The 12,863-nt window shown below is 43.3% G+C and overlaps 1 long non-coding RNA gene across 1 annotated transcript; it reads right to left on the bottom strand.

The window, feature by feature from the left end:
- Window positions 1-3,745: 3,745 nt before the first annotated feature.
- Window positions 3,746-12,160, bottom strand: LOC119620812 (uncharacterized). The gene is made up of 3 exons (XR_005237361.2): window positions 12,013-12,160; window positions 9,696-10,274; window positions 3,746-5,335 (listed from the first exon to the last, which is right to left on the bottom strand). It is a non-coding gene; the product is annotated as an uncharacterized lncRNA (long non-coding RNA).
- Between the last annotated feature and the right edge of the window lie 703 nt (window positions 12,161-12,863).

Below are 12,863 nucleotides of genomic sequence, written 5' to 3'. Positions count from 1 at the left end.
AAAGGTTTTATTTATTTATTTATTTTTTTACTTTAAGTTTTGGGATACATGTGCAGAATGTGGAGGTTTGTTACATAGGTATACACATGCCATGGTGGTTTGCTGCACCCATCAACCCATCATCTACATTAGATATTTCTCCTAATGCTATCCCTCCCCTAGCCTCCCACCCCATGACAGGCCCCAATGTGTGATGTTCCCCGCCCTGTGTCCAAGTGTTCTCATTGTTCAATTCCCATCTATGAGTGAGAACGTGCAGTGTTTGGTTTTCTGTCCTTGTGATAGTTTGCTGAGAATGACGGTTTTCAGCTTCATCCATGTCCGTACAAAGGACATGAACTCATCCTTTTTTATGGCTGCTTAGTATTCCATGGTGTATATGTGCCACATTTTCTTAATCCAGTCTATCATTGATGAACATTTGGGTTGGTGTGTGATGCCCACCCCCACACCCTGTGTCCATGTGTTCCCATTGTTCATTTCTCACTTATGGGTGAGAACATGTGGTGTTTGGTTTTCTGTGCCTGTGTTAGTTTGCTGAGAATGATGGTTTCCGACTTCATCCATGTCCCTGCAAAGGACATGAACGCATCCTTTTTTATGGCTGCATAGTATTCCATGGTATATATGTGCCACATTTTCTTAATCCAGTCTATCACTGATAGGCATTTGGGTTGGTTCCAAGTCTTTGCTATTGTGAATAGTGCCGCAATAAACATACGTGTGCATGTGTGTTTACAGTAGAATGATTTATATTCCTTTGGGTATATACCCAGTAATGGGATTGCTGGGTCAAATTGTATTTCTAGTTCTAGATCCTTGAGGAATCACCACACCATCTTCCACAATGGTTGAACTAGTTTACACTCCCACCAACAGTGTAAAAGTGTTCCTATTTCTCCACATCCTCTCCAGCATCTGTTGTTTCCTGACTTTTTAATGATCACCATTCTAACTAGCGTGAGATGGTATCTCATTTTGCTTTTGATTTGCATTTCTCTGATGATCAGTAATGATGACCTTTTTTTCATATGTTTGTTGGCTGCATAAATGTCTTCTTTTGAGAAGTTTCTGTTCATATCCTTTGCCCACTTTTTGATGTTTTTTTTTTTCTTGTAAATTTAAGTTATTTGTAGATTCTGGATATTAGCGCTTTGTCAGATGGATAGACTGCAAAAATTTTCTCCCATTCTGTAGGTTGCCTCTTCACTCTGTTGATAGTTTCTTTTGCTGTGCAGAAGTTCTTCAGCTTAATTAGATCTCATTTGTCAATTTTGGCTTTTGTTGCCATTGCTTTCGGTGTTTTAGTCATGAAGTCTTTGCCCCTGCCCAAGACTGGGTCTTGCTCTGTCGCCCAGGCTGGAGTGCAGTGGTGTAATCTCGGCTTGCTGCAACCTCTGCCTCCTGGGTTCAAGCGATTCTCCTGCCTCAGCCTCCCCAGTAGCTGGGATTACAGGCACCCGCCATCATGCCCAGCTAATTTTTTTGTATTTTTCTAGAGACAGAGTTTTACCATATTTGCCAGGCTGGTCTTGAACTCCTGACCTCAGGTGATCTGCCTGCCTTGACCTTCCAAAGTGCTGGGATTACAGGTGTGAGCCACTGCGCCCAGCCGGCATTGGGATCTTATGGCTTTCCCAGGACGTGTATGGGTCCGTCCAGGAAGAGGGTGTAGGTTTCAAGCCTATCAGTGCTCTTTTGGGATTGGAAGGAGAGAGGTTGGGGCTTAGGGCTTCTTCTTAGGCACCCATCAACTCTCAATCTTCCTTGTCTCCTCTGAATCTTTCTTTCCCCTCTTTCTTCTCACCGAAGCAAACTTCATCTTATCTTTAGGACAGAAAAAAGAACCTCTGCCTGGTATGAGAATTACTTCCCAGTGTTTTTAGGCTGGGGCCCACCTAGGCTTTTTAAACTCGAAAGCTGACGGTAGCAGCCTGCCTCCTGTCCCTCTGTTCTTTATACCACTATCTTTTTTATTTTTTTTTTAATTTTTATTTTTTGAGATGGACTCTTGCTTTGTCACCCAGGCTACAGTGCAGTGGTATGATCTTGGCTCACTGCAACCTCTGCCTCCTGGGTTTAAGTGATTCTCCTGCCTCAGCCTCTCAAGTAGCTGAGATTACAGGCACTCGCCACCATGCCTGGCTAATTTTTGTATTTTTAGTAGAGACGGGGATTCCTCCATGTTGGCCAGGTTGGTCTTGAACTTGTGACCTTACGTGATCTACTCACCTGGGCCTCTCAAAGTGCTGGATTACAGGCGTGAGCCACCATGCCTGGCCCCATGATCTGATCTGATTGTTCTCTACAGCATTTTCATCAACTAGTACTTTACTTTTTAAAATTTTCTAGTTATTTGTTCATTGACTTCTCCCTACTGGAATACAAAAGTCAATAAAGATAAAGACTGGGTCTAATTTGTTCACTGCTTTATTTTTCAGCACTTAGGACAGTGTCTTGCACATACATGGGGCTCAATAAATGTTTGTTAAAAAAAAGTGAATAAATGCGTGGAGCTGATGATCTTGTCCTTTGAGTTATTCCTTTCTTGAGGCAGTGGAAGTGGCCTGAGCTGGGGAAAGGGCTTTAGAGCCACAGATCCCAGAAAAAAATACATGGATAATATCCCAGGATGTTTCCCATTACAAAAAAGCACCAGGTAATAACTATATGATTTATAGGCTTATTATGAAAATGGGGTTGTTTTCGTAAAGGTAGAAGCATCTCTGCTCAGTTCCTTCGAGGCAGATATGTTTCACTTTCTGATGTGTGTGCCGGAAGGACCTTGGTGATTTGGAATGTAGCACGATCTTTTGTCTCCAGATAGCTCAGTAGAGACTTTTTTTTTTTTTTTTTAAGTTACTTTTTAAAAATCTTATTTAGTTACTACAAAATTGACCAAAGTAAGTTGAGATATTCTGTTCTCAGTCATATTCATGTGTTCTAGCTGGAGTCACTGCAAAATCCTTGTTTACATTTTTCTTGGAAACTCTTGATATAGCTGGTTGCAAAACCACTGTGGAATGCAATAAAACATGAAAACGAAGACGCTAGTGGGAAATGGACTTGCAGTTTATGATGTTGTTTTCTTTTGACAAAAATACATGTACAGATAGATTCATTTTTACAAGCCTAACATATTTTTTCTAAGCTGCTTTGTTCTAAATAGAACTGTTGCTCCTACTTTTTTTCTCCCAAATCTGAACTGAGTATGAAAGAACAGAAGTATTTTGAAAAGATTTACCGACTCCCTGGTGTATCTGCAGTTGAGATAGCAGACACCAAAGACATCCACTGGGGAAAACCTGTGAAAATTCGTAAGGTCACAAGTCTTTGTGCAGGTTCTCTTTGGTTGCAGAGAGGAGAGATTTGGAATTCTCTGTGAAAGTGCAGCTTAGTTGGCCGGGCGCGGTGGCTCAAGCCTGTAATCCCAGCACTTTGGGAGGCCGAGATGGGCGGATCACGAGGTCAGGAGATCGAGACCATGCTGGCTAACACGGTGAAACCCCGTCTCTACTAAAAAATACAAAAAATTAGCCGGGTGAGGTGGCGGGCGCCTGTAGTCCCAGCTACTCAGGAGGCTGAGGCAGGAGAATGGCGTGAACCCAGGAGGCGGAGCTTGCAGTGAGCAGAGATCCGGCCACTGCACTCCAGCCTGGGCGACAGAGTGAGACTCCGTCTCAAAAAAAAAAAAAAAAAAAAAAGAAAGTGCAGCTTAGTCATAGATCACAAGCACCGGCAAGACTAATATTTTAAATTATATGTTTATTCTTGATACTGAATGATTATCCTGAATCTAGGGAGTTAATGTCTTTGCAGTCATTTAAAAATACTTGACAGTAGCAGACCCTTCTCTGCCAAATGATCACAAGTTAGATATTGGGGGGTTGGTAGCTCATATTTGCAGATTCTTGTGTGTTTGAGGACCTATTTCTACGAATTACGCTTTCCACATAATTCAAGCGCTAGTCAAGCTTTTCCATTCTGATAGCCTCCAGTTCAGATGTTCCTCAATTTATGCAGTAGTGCTCCTTTGAAAATGCAACTAAGCTAGACCATCTTCTAAATGTACTGAAAGCTCTGGCTGTAATAAATCATGAAAAGCGATATCTTCTCCAAACTGAATCACTACCTCTAATGTTGCTGACGTTTAAATTTGAATTCCCTGAGGTTTGGCTTAAAGCTTGGCTTTGGGCCAATCTGCCATTAGGAGATTGTGCGGGTGACTCCAATACACTCTGTGTAATTGCTGTCAGGCTTCTAAATGGTCCCAACTAAAGGGTGAGACGCATTTTTTATATAATTTTGTAGACAGCAAAGATACAATATGGAAATTGTATTACAATTTCCACTTTACATTAGCTGTTGCTGCTTATGCACATATAAGTAAAGTAATAATAAAGGTATAATTAAATTGGAGAGAAGAGTGTATATCTATCCCATTGGTGCTTATCCTATTGTAGAGAAAGTGAGAACACGATATAATCTGGTAATGTGGCCACATGGGTCATGACTCTTTGACCATATATACATTATGTGCTTGAGGCCACGTTTCTCATCCATTTTCCCCGTTCACTGTCAAATGGAGCAATTTATGAACCAGATGTCTAAGAGCTGGTGGAAGGAATGTATTTGTTACCGGGTCTCTGCATCTAAGTTCCTGCTATATGGTTTTGTGGCTCATAAAAGAATGCAGGCTTGCCCAAAATATCATTTCCCTGTAGGCGATGATTGTCGGTACTACTCATAGAACTAAGGGGCTCTCTCCTGTTTCCCTGGAATGTGGAAAAATGATTTCCCACTGAGAGCTAAACTTTGAAATCATCTCATATGAGATTAGAACTGTTAAAAAACACAGAACACTTAAAAAAGAAAAAAATTACACAAAACTCTTAAAAAAGAAAAAAAAAATGTCTGTTAGGACTTTGTAACCCAGTGAAAACATTCTTTCACTAGCTGTGTAACTACCATCATCCTGAATGGAGGTTAAGCCCACTTGGAAGCTTGACTAGAAGGAGAGTCACAGGCAGACATGGTATTACCCGTCTTAGCCCTCTCTGGGGGAAGTTAGTTTAGCCAAGAAGCCTCAAATGTTAAGGACTCCAACTGATGCCACTCTCTGTATTCTAGAGACAGTAGCTCAAAAACATGACATTTCCAGTTCATCTTATTCGTTCTATTCTGATTCCAGTTTCTCTAGGCCATGTACTGAAGCTAGCTCTTTCTTTCTTTTACAGGTATGCATGCATTTCTCAGTTCAGTGAGTCAACTGGACCTTGCTGTATATCAGAGGACATACCTTCATCTTGCATCCTTGATTTCTGTGAATGTGCACCTGAAAGATCTCATATCAATCTTACACAAACAAACAAACAACCCCCCCCAAAACCTTTGAATACCCAATTTTCTGTGTTCAGTCAATGAGTATTCATTGTGCACCCGTGAGGCGCTCATGCCACTCTGTGAGGCCTTCTGAGAGAGGGCAGAGGATGCCTGGCTCAGGGCCACTTTCCTCTTAGAAATACCTACAGGCTTTTTTCTCTGTTCCCTCCTCCCCTTGAGCCTTTCTCAGTGTCTGATGTGGCACTGTTGTCACCAGATGGTCACTCAACCTTTCAAAAGCTTTGCTAATTTTCACTAGCTTCCTGCGTGGCAAAAATGGGAGAAAATTGAGCTCTGCTTTGCAGATGCGGTTTGTGAAAACCGTTCATTGCGGCCACCCTTCATGATCACTCCTGGGGCTGTCCCTTCTTTGGTGGAAGGCTTTTGGATTTAGGGGAAAGCGCCTTAGCGCACAGCAGCATTTTCACTAACAATTGGTTGTGAAATCTTGGGTCACTCTCGAGATGGAAAGAGTCTGAGAGATTATCTGTTGTAGCACTCAGGCTTCCAAAAGGAAATTGAGATCCAAAGAAGCCACATCCTTTGGCCAAAAACATATGGCCTAATTTTACTCACTTTCTGTGATTAGGGGCTAATTTCCAAAAGTCTTCAGCGCTGTGTTTTTTGCTTTTTCTTTTTCTTCTTTGCTTATGGATGCTTCTGACAGTCATTCTGGTACTCCTCAAGTTTTTAAGGTTCAATGTAGTCAAATTCAACTTTACTCAGATTCCACTAGAGGGTGGGTCATACAATTGTAAAGAAGCAGACAGGTTGTGTTGCAGGACATGCCAAGATTGTTTAGTTCGGATTAATACTAAAAATCAGGCCGGGAGTAGTGGTTTATGCCTGGAATCCCAGCACTTTGGGAGGCCGAGGTGGGCGGATAACTTGAGGTCAGGAGTTTGAGACCAGCCTAGCCAACATGGTGTGAAACCCTGTCTCTACTCAAAATACAAAAATCAGCCAGGTGTGGTGGCACATGGCTCTAATCCCAGCTACTCAGGAGGCTGAGGCGTGAGAATCGCTTGAACCTGGGAGGCAGAGGTTGCAGTGAGCTGAGATCGTGCCACTGCACTCCAGCGTGGGTGACAGAATAAAACTATATCCCCCCCACCCCCAAAAACAAACAAACAAACAAAACACAGTGATGCGGCTGCCTCAGCAGGAAGACATGTGGCTCTGCCCCTGCTGTTTCTAGGACCCTGTGCATTTGGTAGCATTAATTTGTCTTCCAGTGTTGTTTGTTTTATTCATCTTTGTTGTAGACAAGTAGTGATGAAGATCCTCTAAGAGACTGCTGTGGTAGGCAGGCTTCTCAGATGGCCCATGAGGATCGCCATTGCCTGGTTTGGTGGCCGTGTGCTATTATGTCTCCCCTTGAACATGGATTAAGCCTAGTGACCTGCTTCTAACCAAACAACTCCAGCTAAGCTGAAGGGATGCCACAGTTTTCAAGCTTCAAGGATTAGCTTACAAAAGACTGTGAGTTCCGTTTTGCTGATGGACTCTCTTTATTGCCTTCTTGGCTTGAAGACTTTGAGGAAGCAAGCTGCCATGATGAAGAGGCCAACGTGACAAGGAACTTCGGAGGGTGGCTACCAGCCAACAGCAGCAAAGAACTAAGACCCTGAGTTCAACTGTCTGAGAGGAACTGAATCCTGAAAACAGTCTCATGAGCTTGGAGGAAAGTCTTCCCCAGTTGAGCCATAAGATGGCTACAGCCCAGCTCACCCCTTGATGGCGGCCTCTGGAGAGATCCCGCAGTGGAAGATGCAATTACACCATTCCCAGCTCCCTGACTTACAGAAGCTATGAGATAATAAATATGTGTTGGCTTAAGCTGCCACATTTGGAGAAATGTGTTATGTAGCAATAGATAACTAATAAGATAGGGAAAAAGGTAAGACAAAGTTGTAAGTATCAGTTTAAGTGCATTGCCAGCCATACTAATTTTTGCATCACACGTGACCTGAATTTGACAATTTCAAAATGTAAAGCATTTTGAATAAAAGTGCATTCAGACAAGAACATGCGAGAGTCCTCTGTGTCTTTTAAATCCACAGAGGCAATGAAGCAGCACTCGTGACTTAATATGCAATTTGAATTGCACCAGATTTTTCAGATGAAAGCAATTGTAAAATGTGGAGGGAAGATGAAGTGATACTTGCCATTTTCCCGTTAAAACTTACACAAATCATGACAGAAACTATATATTGGACACCTGATGTATACTAGGTAATGTGCTAAATGATCTTGCAGCTTATTTCAAGGAATTCTCTCACCAACTCTACGATGGAGGTAGATTAGCCCAGTTTTTCAGGTGAGAAAAGAATGCATTGGTGAGTTTTCCAACGCCTAGTTGGTGACGGCGATAACATTGGGACCCAGTGTGTCTCACCTAAAAGCCTGTGTTCACAGTTTTCAAACTTAAAAAGTTGTGTGAAGTTGTCGGACATGGTGGCTCATGCCTGTAATCCCAGCACTTTGGGAGGCTGAGGCGGGTGAATCACTTGAGGTCAGGAGTTCAAGACCAGCCTGGTCAACATGGTGAAACCCTGTCTCTATCAAAAATACAAAAATTAGCCAGTGTCATGGCACACGCCTGTAATCCCTGTTACTGGGGAGGTTCAGGCAGGAGAATTACTTGAACCCAGGAGGCGGAGGTTGCAGTGAGCTGAGATTGTGCCACTGCACTCCAGCCTGGGCAACAGACTAAGACTCTCTCTCGGGGAAAAAAAAAAAAGTTGTCTGAAGTGACAGCTATTCCTCTCCTCTGCTTTGTTCAACCAATGGTAGCAGGTCATTACAAAAGCTACCTTTATTTTGTTTTAAAAAAAAAAAACAAAACAAAATGAATTTTCTGAGTCTAAAAGTCACTTTTTTTCCAAGGGTATATTTGCAATTAATCATATTCTGACTTGCGATTTTTTAAAGTTGTCCTCCGTGTCAGTTTTATTATTACTTAGACTTTTTTCACCCTACAGATTTTTGTGTTATATTCACAATTATATTAGTTTTTTTGAGGACAGGAATAGTTTTTTAATACTTTCATGTCTCCAGCCACATTTATCACTGTATTTTGCAAATAATAAGCATCTGGTAAATCTTTTTTGATGAATTTGATACACTCTGAAATGAAAACAGTAATAACCTGAGGGATTGTTTCTCTCTAGGAAACCGTCAGCTTCGTCTAAGGGACCAGAGCTGCCGGGAAAGAACCATGATCGGTGTTGCTCAGAGAACCAGGAGAAATTGCTGCAAGAGCAGTCTTATGAATTCTTCCTACTGCAGCTTTGCTCCTGGACCACTTCTGAGAAGGATCATGGGTCAATTAGGATAATTAACCATCTGAGTTTACCTGGGACTGATAAGTCTTCACTACAGTCTCAGACAAACGAGGATGAAATGATCTTCCTAGCAAGCATATGCATTTCGTGGGAAGGGATGCGCTTTTGCATCTTTATTTGGCTTGTTTTTTCTATGACTTTAAACCTAACCAACCAACCAACTGACCAACAAATCAATCAACCAAACAACCAACCTCTGGGTATCTTAAAAGGTGTACTGGAGCCTACTGTTTCATAAGCATTGTATGTTTTCTATCGTAAATATTAGCTATATTTAAACAGCAGTTTTAGCATGGGAGGTCTAGTGGTATTTTGGAGGTCACTATCATCAATATTTAGCCGTAATGTGTAGACAGGGCCCCTGGGTCTGTTCCGTGTCACAGATCTCCTTTGAAGTGCTGGAGAGTTTTGCCCACTGAGCCGCTATGCAGGGGACAGAGAGGAATAAAGCAGGTTATTTGCATGCACTGCAGGTCCAAGACAGCTGTATCAAAAGCTCACACGCCAGGCTATTTAATTTGTTGGCTGCTCAGTGGAAAGAGGCCTGCTGGGCAGGGTGGGTTGGAAGAATTAAATGGAGAGAAATATACACCAGTATAATTCACACTACTGTTTCTTGGCTGCACTCACATGTGGATAAAAAAATTTTCCTACCCTAGAGCTGGCATATTTGTTTTGCCACTTTATCTGAGCTAGTACCCTGGCAGCTGAAAGTTGGTGGAGAAAATCACCCAAGTGAGCTGAACTGGTTTTTCACTGTTGGTAATTTTGAACTTTCATTTGGCACTGCCTGGTAGTTGGACTGTGTTTCTCTACTAGGTGGTCTTTCCCAAACTTTCTTCTGGCCCTCAAACCACGCACATCCTTTCCTTCAGCAGACAATCTCGCCTCCTGCTTCACGGAGATAAACAAATATGTCATCAGCTTCGGTCCTACAACTTGTCACCACCAACTACAACAGTCTACCTCTACCTTCCGCCACGTGTGCCTCTCCAGCTATGAGGGAAGAACTGTTCCTCCTCCGCCAGGATGAACCATCTTGTGTGTGCTTCATGTACTCCTTGGTTCTAAGCAGGCAGCGTCTGAATTGGCCCTCAGCAATCCCCATCTCCTCCTATTTATGCCCTTCTGCAACCTCCTTACGTAGCGTGTGGACCTAGTGACTCGCTTCTAATGAGAAGAATATGGCAAAAATGATAGGCTGTCACTTCCAAGATCAGGTTGTAGAAGACTGTGACTTTCATCTTGCTTGTACTCTGTCACCAGCTGGCTCTGATGAAGCACCTCCCATGTTACAAGCTGCCTTATGGCAAGGACCTCAGGGCAGCCTTGGGCCAACAGGAACAATAAACAGAGGTCCTCAATTCAATAGCCCATGAGGAGTTTGCTTCCTGCCAACAACCATCTAGGGTGACTGAATGTGCATCCTTCGCCAGTTAAGCCTTGAGATGACGGTAGCCTCAGGTGACACCTTGATTTCAGCCTATGAGAGACCCTAAGCCAGTAGGCCCACCTAAGTGGCACCCAGATTCCTAACACACAGACCTGCGAGATAATAAACGTTGACTTAAATCAAGGTGTTTTACACATCAATAGATACCTAACAGATCTGAAAATTTTCACACCTACATTTGATCCTTGATTCAGGATGAATACCTACAGAAGTACAGCTTGCTTTCTATCTCTAAAATGGTGCTGTCCAATAAAATATATAATGAGCCACAGATGTGAACCATGTATTTTTCAGCCACATTAAAAAAAGTAAAACGAAACAGGTGAAATTAATTTTAATAATGTATTTTATTTAATCCATATGTCAAAACTACATTGTTTAAATATGTAATTCATATACCACATGATTAAAGAGATAATTTAGATATATATTTTTTGGACTGAGTCTTTTAAAACCCATGTTTATATTACACTGTCAGACATCTCCATTCAGACTAGCCACCCAATGGACCACCTGTGGCTAGCAGCTACCATATTGGACAGCTCAACTTGAAAGTGAAAAACTTCGCCGGGCACCGTGGCTCACGCCTGTAATCCCAGCGCTTTGGGAAGCCGAGGCAGGAGGATCACCTGAGGTCAGGAGTTTGAGACCAGCCTGGCCAACATGGTGAAACCCCATCTCTACTAAAAACAAAAAAATTAGCCGGGCATGGTGGTGCCCGCCTGTTGTCCCAGCTACTCCAGGCAGAGGCTGAGGCAGGAGTATTGCTTGAACCCAGGAGATGGAGGCTGCAGTGAGCTGAGATTGCACCATTGCACTCTAGCCTGGGCGACAAGAATGAAATTCAGTCTCAAAAACAAACAAAAACTCAGTTTGCTCAAAAAACACATTTCTCTTCAAACTTTTTTTCTGTTTTATTTATTTTCTATTATTATTATTTTTAGAAAGAGTCTAGCTCTGTCACCCAAGCTGTAGTGCAGTGGTGCCATCTCAGCTCACTTCAATCTGCCACCAGGGTTCAAGCGATTCTCCTTTCTCAGCCTCCCAAGTAGCTGGGATTACAGGCCCATGCCACCACACCCAACTAATTTTGTATTGTTATTACAGATGGGATTTCACCATGTTGGCCAGACTGGTCTTGAGCTCCTGACCTCAGGTGATCTGCCTGCCTTGGCCTCTGAAAGTGTTGGAATTACAGGCGTGAGCCATGGTAACTGCCCTTTTTTTTTTTTTTTTCCTGTTTTAAAAAAGCTCTCTTTTGCTGGGCACAGTGGGTCACACCTGTAATCATAGCACACTGGGGAGGCCAAGGCAGGAGGATCACTTGAATCTGGGAGCTAGAGACCAGTCTGGGCAACATAGTGACACCCCATCTCGAAAGAAAAAAGGAAGGAAGAAAGGAAGGAAGGATGGAAAAGTCTCTTTTGAGAATTATCCAACCAGTTGAGTTTGCTTCTGTGGCCTCCCCGGGTGCCCTGTGGCCGTGGGGACACAACCAGCACGGCATTGAGGGAAGCACTAGTCCCCTATCCCCACATCATCTCTAGATGCTGGCTTCTGGGAAATGCCTCATTTTGTTGGTGTGTGGGTTTTCCACCATCGTCACTGTGCCCAGGCTCCCCCATGCCGACTTTCTCAGCACAGATCTGCCCTGCCCTTGTCAGGAGCTGTGCCATTTCCCCCTTGGTTTCCCCTTAGTTCCGCTGATTCTCCCGGGACTTGGAAGACGCCTCCACTGGCTCTCAGCTTTGGGCTGTCCTTCCTGTGCCTCTGCCACGGGGTCTCCTGGCCCCACACACTTTGGTGACCCTCGGCAGGCACACAACCTACTAATTTTCAGTTCTTTTCCTCCTCAGGGCCTATGAGACATTTTCAGGGTCTTCTGCAGGCCTCCCTGGAAATGAGGGGGCCTGGGGTGGGCACCTCCTCGCTCTTCCACGCTTGGCCCAGCCCCATCCTCTTCTGCTGGAGCTGCTCCATGTCGGGCAGGCAGTCTGGGAAGCTGCCCCGCCTTAGGATTCCAAATGGAAACAGCTTTCTGCCTTTGGATTCTCATACATATGATGGAGATTTCTCTCCTACCCCTCATACCCATCAGCCTAGATTATCAACCACAATCTCTCCTTTTCCCCCAACCTGCTGAAACAATCAACGGTATCTGATTTTTTTTTTTTTTTTTTTTTTTCCCTCTCCAGGCTCTTAACTAAAGAGCAAAATGAGAAACTGAAACAAGCAAACAAAAAGGTGTGGACAGTGTTAATTCCTTTCCCCAGTGTTAGGAGTTACCCTGCAGTCTTCCTTATTCCAATGCTAACTGAGATAGACTCTTTGCTCTAGGTGTCTTACCTCTGTCTTCATCTTCCTATCAAAACCCTCTTAGTTTTGAGAGCCATACTTTTCCCTCGCTAGCTCTAAGCTTTTGATAGTTCAAAAGCACTTTGGTTTAAGATCACCACGAAAGTCATGTTAAAAAGAAAAATCATCCTTCACCACTTCAGCTGACCCCATGTGTTAGTCTGGGCCTGACCTCCCAATGAATGTCATTGATCTAGTGGGAGAAGAGAAACATACCTCATTAAAAGTATGTAAAGATATCATTCTCTCCATCTGCCACCCTGGCACAGCCCCCAATGCAGTCTATCCCTTTCTGCAGGAATTTTTTTTTTTTTTAGACAGAGTTT

The sequence above is a fragment of the Chlorocebus sabaeus genome, chromosome 4, assembly GCF_047675955.1.
Source record: "Chlorocebus sabaeus isolate Y175 chromosome 4, mChlSab1.0.hap1, whole genome shotgun sequence".
Taxonomy (NCBI): domain Eukaryota; kingdom Metazoa; phylum Chordata; class Mammalia; order Primates; family Cercopithecidae; genus Chlorocebus; species Chlorocebus sabaeus.
This window is presented reverse-complemented; position numbering and strand designations above follow the sequence as displayed.